Below are 14,788 nucleotides of genomic sequence, written 5' to 3'. Positions count from 1 at the left end.
AAATGTACAGATACTGTAGTTATGGTTTGGTCTGCTCCAACACAGATACTTGATCTTTTCTACACTTCCCTCATTTTTGCATTGTGCTTCTAGCTAAGATTTCCTCTTAATTCTGAGGTTTTGGCATTGTTTAGTACAATTATAACACTTGAGGAGCACTCAGCCCTCACTGCACTCTGAGCATGTCTTTTGAGGGTGAGAGAACAAAAAAATTAATTATAGCTACACAGCAAATTCTCAATGCATTTTAATACAAGTCTGAATACAAAGAAAGCAGAATCTGTGTGTTAAGTTGCAGGAAAGAAGTGGTTGCATCAAGCATAAAGGAAAGGCAGAGAGGCTAGATGTGTGCTTGAATTGAGAGGTTATTTCTACCACATGGATTTTGCAGTGGCTGCTGGAGGCTTGAAACAAAACACCACCTGAATTTGATTATTTAAAGTGATAGTGGCAGCCCCTTTAATGCAACAAAACACACTGGGGTTCTTGTGTTAATTTTGATCACTGTGCTAGTGACTTGACTAACTTCAGTGGCTATGGAAGAAGGTTCCACTTGGAGGAGAAAGGGGATGGCCATTCAGCGCTCCCTTTGAGTGCTTATTCAGAGTTACACACTATGAGGATGTTAAAAGGTGGTGATGACGGTTTTCACAAAAGATAGTTGATTTTTGGGGTGTTTAAGTATATTTCAGGAAACTTTGGTGGAGCATGCTTTTTAGGAAGCGCTGTGCGTTCATGCTCTGCACAGCTTCTTTGGGTCTCCTTTGCACACATTGCTGCCAGCCACTGCTGAAAATCTCAGGCTGCCTTCTTGCATCAGTTCTAGGTGATGGGAGAGGCCTCCCAAAACTAAATAAAGGAGCCACTTTAGCATCACAAGAAAGAATATCCTCTGTGAAGTATTCCAACTTCTGTTCATGCACCCTTCCTCTCCAGCTAATGGTAAGTGTATCAGTTTATCTTGTAGTGCTTGTCTATAACAGCAGGAAATTTAAATTTGAAAATTCTATATAAGAAAGCTGAATAAAGAGTTTGCATTCTTCCAGTTCAACTACTTTTGAAAATAAGCCCTCAGTATAAGGATGCCAGAAAGCACAGTAAAACCTGCAGCCTCTTGCAGACCCAGAGCAGATACTTTTGGCTGGAGTAGGAGCTAGGAGTTTTGCAGAAAGAGAGAGAAGGACCAGCATGAAAGACCAGGAGAAAAAGAGAAAAAGGGTTGGGGAAACTACAATGAAAGAGGTAGGCTGAAGTCAAAGTCACAATGAAATTAAAGTTGGCATTAGAAATATATAATGACATTACTTTCCCAGTAGTGCAAAACTGTGAGCCTGCTGATGGAATAAACTCAGTGCTTAATGCCATCTGCTCTTGCTGAGGGAAACGGTGTCTTGCTGGATGTAGAGGGTAGAACATTTCTGAACATGTTAATGCTATAAGCTGTTCATAGATTAGCATTGTCTGTTGCAGAAATGCTTGAATTAGAGAAGGAAATGACTTGTCATAGCAGCTTTAAAAGAGTCCTTAATGGTCTCTTGCAGATCTATTGCATGCAAGTGACTGATCCAGCCCGTGATTTGAGAACATTGCAAAATCTTATCTGCAAGCATAGATCCTGTTTGTGCCTGCAGGCAACATACTCAATTTACAGCCAAGGCTGAAAGCCCTTTGAAAGTTGGCTCTTAAGGTCATACCCTCTGTCCTAAAGTCTGTCAAGGAATTTTCCCCTACAAGATATTCCAGGAGAGTTTTCTAGTGCATGCTTGCCTTGTTTTGTTTTCTTTTTGATGTGGCAGAAACGGCAACCTTTGTGAGAGTTCAGGTAATCGGATTTGCATTTTGTTTAGCCAGTCTCACTGCTACTATTTTGAAAATAATTCTCAATATAGTTTTATACTCCATTATCACAGCGTATGGTTATCTTTCAGATTAAAAAAAAAAACAGCAAAGACATTCCTGAAGGAATACAGAGTCCCTGGCATTTTATTTTCTTTGGCATCTTTCTTTTTGAGTCTGTGTGATTTTTAACTTCTGAGATTCTTTTGATTTGGTTTACTGTTTTCTTCAGATTCCTGTAATATAGGTTGGGGGTGGCAACCCTAATATTTCTTAGTACAAAACATTGTGATTCTTAGATGAAACATGGAATCTTTTCTGTTTCAGGTTTTGCTGTGTTTCCAAAAAAAATGAGATTCTAATATTTTCTATTTTTTTTTCTTTCAGCATAACTGGATTCCTTCAGTAAGGACTTCTTTGCCTCCATACACTCACAAACTTTGTCCTGTGCTTTTCAGCTTGGCGCTGTTATAAAGCTTTCTTCATAGTAGATATTTTGCCCTGTAAATGGTTGCGTACACTTAGCACCTCTCTTCAAAAGTGTCACACTGTTCGTATTGATTTTTTTCAATTTAATATTTTCCCATGACTTTCTCAACCTTCAAAGTTCTTTAATTTACCTATTTTAACTCTGAAAACTCACTGATTTGCATTCTTCTTGTATTGTATTATTATTAAGTATCCTGCTGTGTAAATCTGAAGTAATTTAGCACTGTAAATCTCAAATCTTATAAGGGAAGAACACTTAATTTTTTTAAAGTATTTACATTAATGAAAATTATTCAGTGGAACTGGATTATAAACCAGTTAGTTTATACAATACCAAAGTCAGTTATTTTAGATTATTCCAAGAGCCTAAGAATAACAAACAAGGCAAAAATGAATTCTTTAACTGAGAGGATGCTAACTAGAAGAATAAACAAAACAAAATCAGAAGGCATTTAATGGCATAGTAGTAAATGGATAAGACGCATGCAGGCAATCTAGAATTATTTGATTTCTCTCCGTGTTTCTGCTTATTTTACACCACCAAGTTAGTCCATTGGAAGTCCTGCTCCATTTATAATATTCTAAGTGATGAGAGAATCTGGCTAAAATTACATTCAAAATCTCTGTAAGTACCAATCATGTAAACAGGAGCCCAAAGGAAACACAAACTGAATTAGCCAAGGTGAAGTCCATGTTAAGACATGGAGTCATAGACTTCATGCTAAACTTCTTTTCTGCCAGGCCTTCTTTGGAATGTAACTGTTCACCCCTTTTCCCTCACAGACTGCAAGTGACAGAAGTGCTCCAGGGTTCAGGGGCTCTTGCAGCAACCACCAGCCTTTGCTTCAGCTCTGTCTGCATACGGGTCATTAATTTCCACATCATCAGTGCTGAGAATGAAAGTACAAATGTCAGTTGATTAAAACATTGTGTTTAGTGAACTCAAAGGAACCTCATAAAGTTGTTTCTGTCCCTATCTGGCAGAATATTAGTGGCATGTGGGCAAGTGTTGATCTGTTGGCTATGTGAAGCACCCTGCTGTGCAGAACTGGGCAGTGCAAAACCATCTTACTTGATATTTGTGAGTTTTCATTGGCAATGAGAACTGAAAAGTACCCTGCAATTGAAGGGAACATGATTTGGAACAATGTAAAAATAACAATGGGAAAATGATCCATCTGTTAACAAAATCCAGTTTTATTGTAGAGCAATTCACATGAAAATTCCTGGGTTAAGTGTGGCCTTCTTTTTCTATATTACAATACTGTGGGTAATTGTTTTGAAAGCTTTTGTGGGACAATAAGCATCAAATTCAGATATCTGTAAATGGCTTTTAGTTTGGGATATTCTTGGGCCAGTGTGTGTGGTATCCAGATGCTCCAGAACAGTGTCGACATCCTGTTTGTCCTGTGTCACATCTGCCAGACACATGCACATGTCTGAAATGCCCTAAGGCATCCCAAATGGCTGTAGGTGTCTGTTTGAGACTGCTGAATCAATCCTTCAGTTTAAGCTCACTTCCAGGTGGATTTAAGCCAACTAACATAGGAACAAACTTTAGTTGAACTTAAGGGAAATCTTGTCAAGGAGCTGAGCATCTCCTATATTTCTATTCTTTCTCACAGTCCCATGAATATCCTAAATGCACCAAATGGCCCTAGTCACCTGTAAATATAGTCAGTCTCACCATGTGCAATTCATGCAACTAGATTTTATCCTTAATATCTACTTAATTTCTGTTTAGGCTCCTACATCCTGTGTATGAAAGCATACCTGTCGCTGAAATTTACCATGTTAGTTCAGTCTATTTGCTTTTCACTAGTACACTCATCCCCCTTAACTCTGAGGCACTTGATGCATGTGGAATCAAAGTGGTGAAAAACACAAATTAAACAAATGAAAATTAATACAATTAATTCCTTCTCTTTATTTTATAAATAAAATACAGATTATAGCTTATGATTTCTGATGGGAAGATCAATTTAGCCCTGGCAGTGTCTTATTTTAACAAGGTTTTTAATAAAGAAAAAGACCCCTGTTGTCATACAAGTTTTTTTCCTCCAAGTAACATCTCTGTTAGAATCTGCTATTCTTATAAAAAAAATTTAATTTTCCCAGGTAAGCTCAAGTTAGAATCCATAGTTTTGTTTTCCAGGAATAAAGAAAAAAAATCTAGTTTTCTTTATCAGGAAAATACTTCTTCATAGGTGACAAGGGAAAGAGGCATGGATGTTTGGCATATTAGCATCTGACTGTAGTTATATTTTAAAATAAAAATGCACAAGGTAGAAATGTGATACTTGTCAGGTTCCAGCTATAAAAACATTTTTCAAAGCTGCACAGTTCAAGTCATCTTGAAGAATTCTCTAGCCAGCCCCAGGCAGTCCTCCAGTTCAGAGCCCATCAAAAGGTATGAGTTTCATAGCAGGAACACAGAACTTAATTCCGAGCCTTTAAAGACAAATGAAGACAGAGCTTTATAATGTGTCAATAGAAACTATATTATAGTACTGTAGAGACAAGGTAGAAACAGATTTCATTCCGTGTTCTACTGAGGTAAATTTAATTGTTACTATGGACCAATGAGCTACTCGTGCTTGATAGTTATGCACCACACTGCTTCCATTGAGGTCCCTGAGCTGTGTCAGGGGTGGTCCACAAGAGGTATTCCATAGGAATAAATCCATACCCTGCAGCTTCTGGGAGAGATAGGATCAGCAGGAAGGGTTAGTGGTGACTGGAAGGATCAGACAAGCAGATGGATATCTGCAATACAAAATCATCGTGCTTTGGTGGCAAACCCCTTCAGTGCAGCTCTCTCTTACAAATATTCCTATCTATCGTGTCCAGATAGAAGTTTATACTCTTGATGACAGCAAATTATCAAAAAGTAAAGAAACTATTTTTTGTAAAGAAATATTATCCTATCCCTCAGCTTTACCCACCTTTTTGCACCTAATTCATTCTCTATCACAACGATTGCCAGCCTTTCTCAACAAAGCAGTCTCTTATCTTGGAAGTCATCCCACTGAAACTCTGTAGGGAGTTCCTGAGCAGAGAGTTCTTATTCATTTCATTAAAATAATTTCAAAGATGAAGGGTGCTTGTGGAACAGGCTGTATCTCCACAACAATCATTGAGACAGCAGCATATGCAGCAATTTGACTGTGACATTAAAACCATGCACCCTGGGCTCTTAGGCAGGTGACATTGCTAGACTGATATTGCCCAGCTTCTGACAATTTTCCAGCTTGTGCAGCTGTTGAGAACATGTGGTCTTTAATGTTTCTGTGCTTAGTGAGTCTTCCTCTTGCTTTCTCTTATGTAAACACACGCAGACCACAGCCTGCCTCTGCTGAGCACATCAAACATTAAAATAACAGGTTTGTTTTCAGAACAAGAAAGTAATGGATTTAACTCTTAATTATTGAATAGCTGTGTTGTCTTTTAACAAATCTGAAACTGTTTCCAGTTCTGTAATCTGCTACTTTGATGCTGGTAAAGATTTTATTTGTGAGTGCATTCAGCCACATCTGTAGGAGAGTCTGAAAACCTTAAAGCACAGCTTGCTCTTCCTGATTATATGGAACGTTTTACAGGTATGGAAATATTGCATTTTAGTTGGCTACAGTAATTTAGGTAGAAAGATAAGTGCTGCCAATTTCAGTGCTAATTAAATAGAATTTTTACAGTAGCAGAAAGTGATATATCCTATTCTTCCAAACATAGGTTCAGTCCAATCTGTCTTTTTAATTGCACTGCAACAGATTATTACATTATGCAAATAAATAATAGAACAAAACTCCAGCTAAAATCCTGCTGAAGGGGAAAGTGCCTTGTATAAAAATGGTTCCATAAAATTTTGTTCTGCATTCCAACAAATACACAGCCATCAATATCCTTGCTTCTGTATGACAGAATTGTTCACATTAATAGCTAGCTATTTGGGTCTCAGTATGAAAAATTATTTAAAACATTGATTAAACTGCCATCATGTCTTTAAATGGACAGACCATGAAAAAACTACCTTGCCCTGCAGTATTATTTAATAATTCAGCAAATTCAAATCTTGAGAATTTTAGTAATTAAACTTCAAAATTAAAAACATACATAAACCAGCCAATCCAAGACAGAAAGAAAATTCAAGTCTTTTGCCAAATTTTGCTTCAGATGGAAGAACACTCTGTAACAGATATTGAATGCTAATCCTTCAATAGCCAAGCAACTTTGAAAACCATGTGACAGGAATTCATATGCCTGGAGGAAAAGTTGAGGGTAAGGAAACCAGATCCTAGAACCACATAGAGAATCACTGCTAGGAAAAACCCTGTCTCCACAAAATTGGGAGTTTTGATCTCAGAAAGTGGAAAAAAATTTTTTGAACTGTTGCTACTAAGATAAGAGAATAAGATATGAACCTGTTGATCGTTTGGCAAATCACACTAGTGCACTCACCTGTACAAAAGCTCAGCCTTGGAAGCAATTACTGGTTCACAATCTGGAGCACGGGAAGCGCTAGCCTACAGAAGAAATTAGATCAGGGGTAACTGGAGGACTTGTGGACCTTCAGCTTTGGGAGGAGGCAATGAGACTTACAGACTGGAATATCATTCCCTATTTAGTATTCACAGTCCCCAAATGGTTATCTTATTTGCCTTTCACCTCCAAATAAAAGTTTACACCTGTTTACAAGATGTCAATTATTTTGATTTTGCTAATTGTGAGTTTTAAGGCTGGCTATCCGTCCCAGACACAGTAAATACAATGGCTACCACCGAAGTTTTACATTGAGAAAAGCTGAATGTGTCTTTTAATACAGCCTCTTTTGTAGCCATGTCTTCCTTCAATAGATTGCCAGAGGTGGTATGTGTCAAATGTAACACTGCTTGATAAAAAGAGAATCGTTTTGAAAAACTGGTGAAAAAGGCAAACAAATAATCTAGCAAAACCACTAATGATGCAGCATGGCATTTGTACACTCCTAAACTTTGCACAAAATTCATAACGGACATACACTTCTTATTGAGTCTATCCAAACATTAAATCTCATATAAATGAGATGCTTCTAGAGATTATCTTCCAAATGAAGCCCTTATAACTGAGATAATTCCCGTTTCCTACATTTATCCATTACTTGCTCCACCTTGAGCCATGATTTAAAGTCAAGGTCATTTCAGTACTAAATCTACTTTAGACTTAATTAACTTCGTTGATACAGAAATTTTTTTAATACTGAGCAGGGCACACTCCTTAATATGAGAGCAAATAGAAAACAAGGTAAAAAGACAAGCAAACAAATATCCAAACTGAAAAGATGAACTGAAAATCTATGTCAGTGTAATGATCACATTAAAACAAATGCCTCAATATAGTTGTTTCAAGAACAAATCAGATTACATTTATGGAAGTATAGCCCATGTTAAAGCATTAATCACATCGCTATCTCTTTTGTACCATTAATAATTTGTACAGACCTATGTGCATTTTTCTTGCATAAAAAACCCTTACACTTCTGAAGGATGCACCACTGTTAAGAGCAACTCCATGTTGAGGGTTCCTTCGAGCTACTGGAAATTCTAAAATATGTTTTCTAAAGAGATAGCAGTTTGCTAGAAATGTCTATAGCAATGTTGGATAAGTTTGTGCATATCCATCATGCACTGCATGACTTTCAATAAGGAGTTTTCATCTCTGTGCTATGTTTCTTTTTCAGATAGTTTCATCTTCTATGATTTGATGTTTAGAAATCACCTACGCTTTTGTTGATATCTCTTTATACTGTTCACTTCATTGAGACTGATCTTCAAAGCCTTCAAAGAGGACACAAGAAGAGGACATCGTTTATTTTCCTATGACTATATATTGGGCCTCCCCAGCTCAATAAAGGAGAAGACCCCAATTGTTGAAATGCAAAATCAGAAGATTTAGAGCTGGAAATAGCTTTCATTTTGTCCTCTCACCTATGGTTTTGCTGTTTCAAAATTGCTTTCTTTTGAGTGTTCGTGTCCAAGTTAGGTATAAACAACTCAGGCCATACAAGGACTGAGAACAAAAGGAAGTTTCTATTCCCTGGCAGCTGGAAAATATTTTCCTTCATTGAAGAGCATATTTCTACCTTTTAGTTTCAATTACTGTATTTTCTCACCTTTCCTGCACAAAACCAAATAATCAGGCAAACAAGAAAAGCCCAAACTTTACCACTATCCTTCATTTCTGTTTGTATTACTAGCTTGGAGTTTAGATTGCACTGTTTTGTCTACTATCTTATGCTGTATTCTACATTTCCTTCAAGACAGTCATTCAGGATAAGTCTTAATATCAGTGAAAATTATTTTCTGAAAATCACATATTAGAAACAAATTATTTTGGGTGTGTACATGCCTTTTTTGTAGGGGTGAACGAGGGGAGTACACATTCTGGAAGGTCTTTTATAGGTTTAAGAAGTTCAATTGATATAGCAGCCACAAACTGTAGTTTACAAATAAGCCATGCTGGAAATAAAGAGTTAGAATTATGTGTTACAGGAGCATTCCCAAGACATTCCTAAAATACATTAATGTAAATATTTAAATAGATAGTGTTGAGCACTGGATACTTTTGTAATTATCAAATCATGCCTGGAAATATCATGTAAATATCTAAATGAATTTTCTAAATTAATTAGATATTCTGTTTACTACTGTTATAACTTACTGTTGCTACAACTTAAGACTGATGGAAGTCTTAACTTTTTTATGCAATTCTTGACTTTTTGTTAATTTATTTACTGCAACATTAACTTGTACTGTATCTACAGTACAAGTAGAGGACCTCCTGTGCTTTGATTATCCTTTAAAGAGCAATAAGAAGACGTTTAAACTCCTGCTGCTTGCATCCACCAGTGACTCCATGTATTACCTATGAGTAACTTGTTTGGGTTTTTTTTCTCCCAAATGCATTCAGTGCCCTTTCTAGAAGTGACATCAGATGGGAACATATCCTCAAGTATCATTACCAGTTGACTTTTTTCTCTATTAACTTACTGTAAAGAAATTTCAATGCTTCTAGAGATAATTAGATCTCAAGTGATCTAAGTACTCTTTTTTTCTGCAGGTAAATGTAGTCTCCAGAGGAAAACACTAAGGCTTGATATACAGTCTCTAAAATTGAAATTGTTAAAACCATTGCTCTGTCATATTTCCCAGAAGGAATTGACCAAATCAATTACAAGTAATCACTCACTTTCTGTGCAACTGACTGACACTTTTAATGAAAAATGTCTGTGTTGTAGGTTTATTGACAAAAGTATGCAACATGCTGTTCCCAGAAGAACCAGAAAATTTAAATAGAGTAATATGAATGACAGAAAAGAACCAAGAAAACAATTAATGACAATTAATTAGTTGCACAAATAGACCTTAAAAACCCTGGGGTACTAGCCAAATCACTACACCATGTAAATGATAAATGTGTCCTGGGGGCATCAGGCACAGCATCACCAGCCAGGCAAGGCAGGGGATTGTCACACTTTGCTCTGCATTGGGGCAGCCTCACCTTGAGTGCTGGGGGCAGTTTTGGGTGCCATAATATAAAAAAAAAGATGAAACCATTAGATAGCATCCTTGAGGGGAAGTTGTATGAGGAGCAGCCGAGGTCACTTGGTCTGATCAGCCTGGAGGAGGCTGAAGGGAGACCTCACTGCAGCTACAACTTCCTCATGAGGGAAAGAGGAAGGGCAGGCACTGGTCTCTTGTCTGTGGTGACAGGACAGAAGAGAATGGATTCAAGTTGTGTCAGGGAAGGTATAGGTTGAATATTAGAAAATGATTCTTTACCTAGAAGATGGTTGGGCACTGGAACAGGCTCCCCGGGGAAGTGGTCACAGCACCAAGCCTGACAGAGTGCTTGGTGTGATTTGAGCAATGCTCTCGGGCACGTGGTGTGACTGTTGGGGTGTCCTGTGCAGGGCCAGGAGTTGGACTTGATGATCCTTGAGGGTCCCTTCCAACTTGGCTGAATAATTCTGTGATTCTGTGACATGCATTAATCCTGATACAGGAGTTAAAAAAAGGACTACCTTTCTGAGATGTACTCTCTCTGTTGAAAGAGGATTGATTTTGCAGATAACCCAAGCTGATAGATAGCCAATCAAGCATTCTGTCAACTTATCTTGGCTTTTATGGGAAAAACACAACCAAACAAAATATTGTTGATCAGTCTGTCAAAGTCTGAAAATGTTACGACAAGTTTATCATATAGACCATTATATAAAAGACTTTAAAATGTATTTCAATCATTACTTTCAGGTGGGAACCCTTCAGAACTCACTAGTTTCTCATTCTCAGACATTCACCCCTGAGTGAAGAAGAGAATGGTTACAATGAACCGAGGCTCCTGATGTCTGAGTGAAGCTTTCTTTAACATTTAGTCTATTCTGGCCGTCCTGAACTGAACCAAAAAAAAAAAACAAAAAAAAGCAAAAAACAAAAACAAAACCAAACAAAAATCAACCAAACCAATCCCCAAAAAAACCCACCGAAAACCACGACAACCCATTGGTGCACAGCCTTCCTTTGGCCCCTAACCTGCCCCGTTCCCGGCCATCCTCTGCCAGCCGCGTTCCCGCCGCGCCGCGGGCCCGGAGGGCTCCCCTGTCTCGCACCGCCCCCTGGCGGGACCTGCTGGAATCGCGGACGTCCTGCCTGGCCCCGGGTGCCCCCGGCCAAACCCCTGCCTCCTTCTCGCTCAAAACCTTAGTCTTGCATAAATCAAAATTTCCATCTTTAAACTATTTCGTATCATAATATAGAAATTTTAAAAAAATTAGGAAAAAAAATCTTTATTTGATCGTTTCATTGTTTTATGCATATTTTTTCCTAAGTATATATATATTTTTCCCTTCTTTTATATTTAATATAGGGCAAATATGAATAAGGACTATGTAAAAATTCATATGTTACTTCCTCCAATGTCTTCGGGGCTAATTTGCTATATTGGCAGATTATACTTCTTTCTAGCCACTGAAACTTCAAACCCTGGTTAGAATTGGGTTGTCAAGAGTCCTTCGGGCTTTTTGCCCAGCAGCAGTTATTCTTCTTGGCACAATGTGAAAATTGTGTCTAATGTGTCTAATTGTGTGTCTGCAACCTTGGTCTGCAGAGCTGCTTGGAAATGTGAGCTTATCGTAAAAGCGGTAATTAACAGGGACAGAAAGAAAGATTACGTCTCAGTGTAACATTTGGAATTGAGTCAAAAGATTTCTGGTTTAAAGACACACACCGTTTCTAGTGCTGAATTATGTTTTAGGCCTTTCTCTCCAGCTGTAATAGCCTGGAGGGCAGCAACTGCCATCTCTGGAGGCACCTCATTTACTGAGAAGTCATTAATTGCTTCCTGCTGTGACTGCTGAGGGGCATGCTGGTCCTGGAGAGCATGAAGTTGCTGGGTGCCTCAGTCTGTGGAAGGAAAGCACCTTTCTAAGCTAAACCAGGACTCTGAATAAGTTGTGTTTGTGGTGGTCACCAACGTGGCCATGCTGACCAGTCCTGTGGTGTAAGGATCCCTTTTATGGATTTGATCTGCAAAGATCCTCACTATACTTCTTTCCTGAATATCCTTAGTATCTTCAAGGAAAAAATAAGGCAATGATGTTATAATTTTTTTCATACTTTTGTTTCATACTTTTTTTTCATACTTTTGTTTTCAACTTAGGGATGAAAAAAAAAAATTTTTCATCCCTAAGTTGAAAACACTGGCAAGCACCCACAGTTATATGAGAATAAACCTTCTTTAGGACAATTTATAGGACAAAAGAAGTAATATGCTTTTCCTATCATTCCTGCTCTTGGAAGTTCATAGAGGGGCCAAAAAATTTTTACACAAGTTTCACAAATTTTTAAGCGCATATTATTGCCTTAATGTGTTTACCTAGATTTCATGAATATTCAGAATAATTACATGCAATAAATACTTAATTTCCAGATGGCTGTCTTACAATAAATCTACACATACCTTTGCCATCAGAGCAAAACACTTATTATAAAACTCATGGTGAGTTTTTACATGGTGAGTTGTTACAGCAGAGACCAGTGGTAGAAGTGAGCTGTTTTATGGCAGTGTATATGGCACCAGGGTTCCCAGCACAGGCACTTCTCAGATGCAGTCTGTGGGTCAAGCAGATTGCATATCAAGGACTTTTACAATTTCACACTGAGACTTCTACATTTCCATTTCAAAGGCTGGTAGAGACCCTGTTTGTTCTTGATGTAGAATTCCTTCTTGAAATCAAATGGTATTGAGAGCAGGGAACAAAGGCTGAATAAGTAACAAAGAGCTATTTATGTGCCATGGAAAAGCAAAAAATTTGTGCAAGTGCATCAGTATCACTTGACTCTACAAGAATTCATAAAAGGATCTGTGTTTTATATAGTCATTCATGAAGTAATCCAAAGAGATTTTACTTCTGGTTTAGCATTTAACTTGTAGTTTATAGTGTGTTTCCCTGTCCCGTACCCAAGAGTAGCCCTTATTTTCTGGCTCACTTGGATAATCAGCAGGATCTTCCTTTATCAGTAAACATTTTCAGCAGTATCTTCTACAGATATCAGCTTAACTGGCTTCATACCCATGACTGCTTTCCAGTTTCAAGAGAAAGAATTTACTCAGAGGAATATAAACAAGTGAGTAAAGCAGTTCATCCAAAATGTAGAAGTTTCTTTCCAAATAAAGAAGTTAATCCAAAAAGTAGTAGTCACTCACAATTTCCACCAAATTGTGTGCAGTGGGTGGCCCAAGGGGCTCTCAAGCTCATGTAGATTGTATCCACTTGTGCTGTGATCATCTGAAATTGACAGAAATAAATTTATTTTCTTTAACACTTGATGAAATCTTATCCCATTTTTGGGACTATTTTTGAAAAAGATGCTAAGAAAAAAAAAACCATATTTTTTTCTCAATTATTTCTCATATTATTACACTTTTCAATTATTTTTCATATAATCATAGAATGGTTTGGGTTGGAAGGGACCATAAAAATCATCTAGTTCCAACTTCATAGAATTATTAAGGTTGGAACACACCTTTTTGGAGTTCAGCCATAAATCCAGCACAGGCAAGCTAAACCACAGCCCTAGTGCCATATTTTTGCAAAATAGTGCAGCTTTCTCAACAGCAATAAAGGATGCATTAGTTTTCCTTCAGTTGTCCTCAGTTTTTATAATTAGAGCAGTGGCTTTGAAAGCTAAAGATACTGTTTTGAACTTTACAGTCTCAGCAGGGCTTGCAAGTAGGTTTACCACTTTGGGAGCAAGTGTTCTGATCACTCAATGATTAGCAAAAATCTCAGCTGCGGCAGAAGCAGAATCCCAAGCAGCCTCATCCAGGAAGAACAGGATGGTGTCAGGAGCCCCACATGGCAGCTCATCCTGGGCTGTTTCAGATAAAACGAGGTAAAACAGGCCCTTTCTGGGCAGGGAGGTGGGAGCACCTTTGGTGTTTTGGGGTTTCTGGTCAGAACAAGGATGGGAGGGGGCTCTGGGCAGCACAATGTGGGGTGGTTCTGGGCCTGTTGAGCACCACGCATGCTTCCTGAGCTTTGCAGGTATCTGTGCTTTTCCAGAGCTTTGTAATTACTGCAGAAAGGCAGCAGAACCAGAAATTAAGACTTGTGTGCCTCAGCTCTCCATGTCTGTGCTAGGACCTAAATTCTGTATTCATTCTCATCCTCACTGCTGACAGCACTAGGTCACCATTAATGCACTATTATATAAAGACTTTTTTTTCCATACAAGATAACATCTTACAGCTATTGTCTACCATTTTTTACTTAGATTTTAGACAGAATTTGCCAGATATAACCTTGGTTGTGAGAATACAGATTTAATTCGTACCTTTCATCCTCTGAAAATATTCTGTACATATGGAAAAGTCTGAGACTATTAGTACCCATTTAGAATTTTATTGTGATCAAGTGTGCAAGAACTATATTTTTGGATAATACACCGGTGTCAGCTTTTAAGGCAGGTATTTATTTCGAATACAGCCTCAGAAAGTTGTAAAGCTGCTGGGTTTTACTATTCTAATTTGACATGTAAAAGGAAACCTTTAGTTTAATGCTCAGTACATTACAACTAATTTTTCTCCCATTATTGAACATGCTTTTAGCATTCTTTTGATACAATGTACTTTCTTAAAGTTTAACAGCTGAAAGCTATTGTTATCTTTTATGTGATGCTTTCCCTTTTGCACCTATGTTCATGTCTGCTGAACAGTGCTGGCAATAACTAATGAGCAATTCCCAGCCTAAACTGGGAAGTCAGGATGTTTTATGTTCTTTACGCATCATTTGTGTATGTCATTAAATTACTGATATACTGTGTAACTTGACTACATTTCTTTTTCAGTTCAGTAAATCTAAAAATCTCTGAGAAATTAAATTAATGAATGTACACACATTTAAATTCAAATCAGATTTCTGGGCCTGATG

Source organism: Molothrus ater, chromosome 3, assembly GCF_012460135.2.
Source record: "Molothrus ater isolate BHLD 08-10-18 breed brown headed cowbird chromosome 3, BPBGC_Mater_1.1, whole genome shotgun sequence".
Lineage (NCBI taxonomy): Eukaryota > Metazoa > Chordata > Aves > Passeriformes > Icteridae > Molothrus > Molothrus ater.
This window is presented reverse-complemented; position numbering follows the sequence as displayed.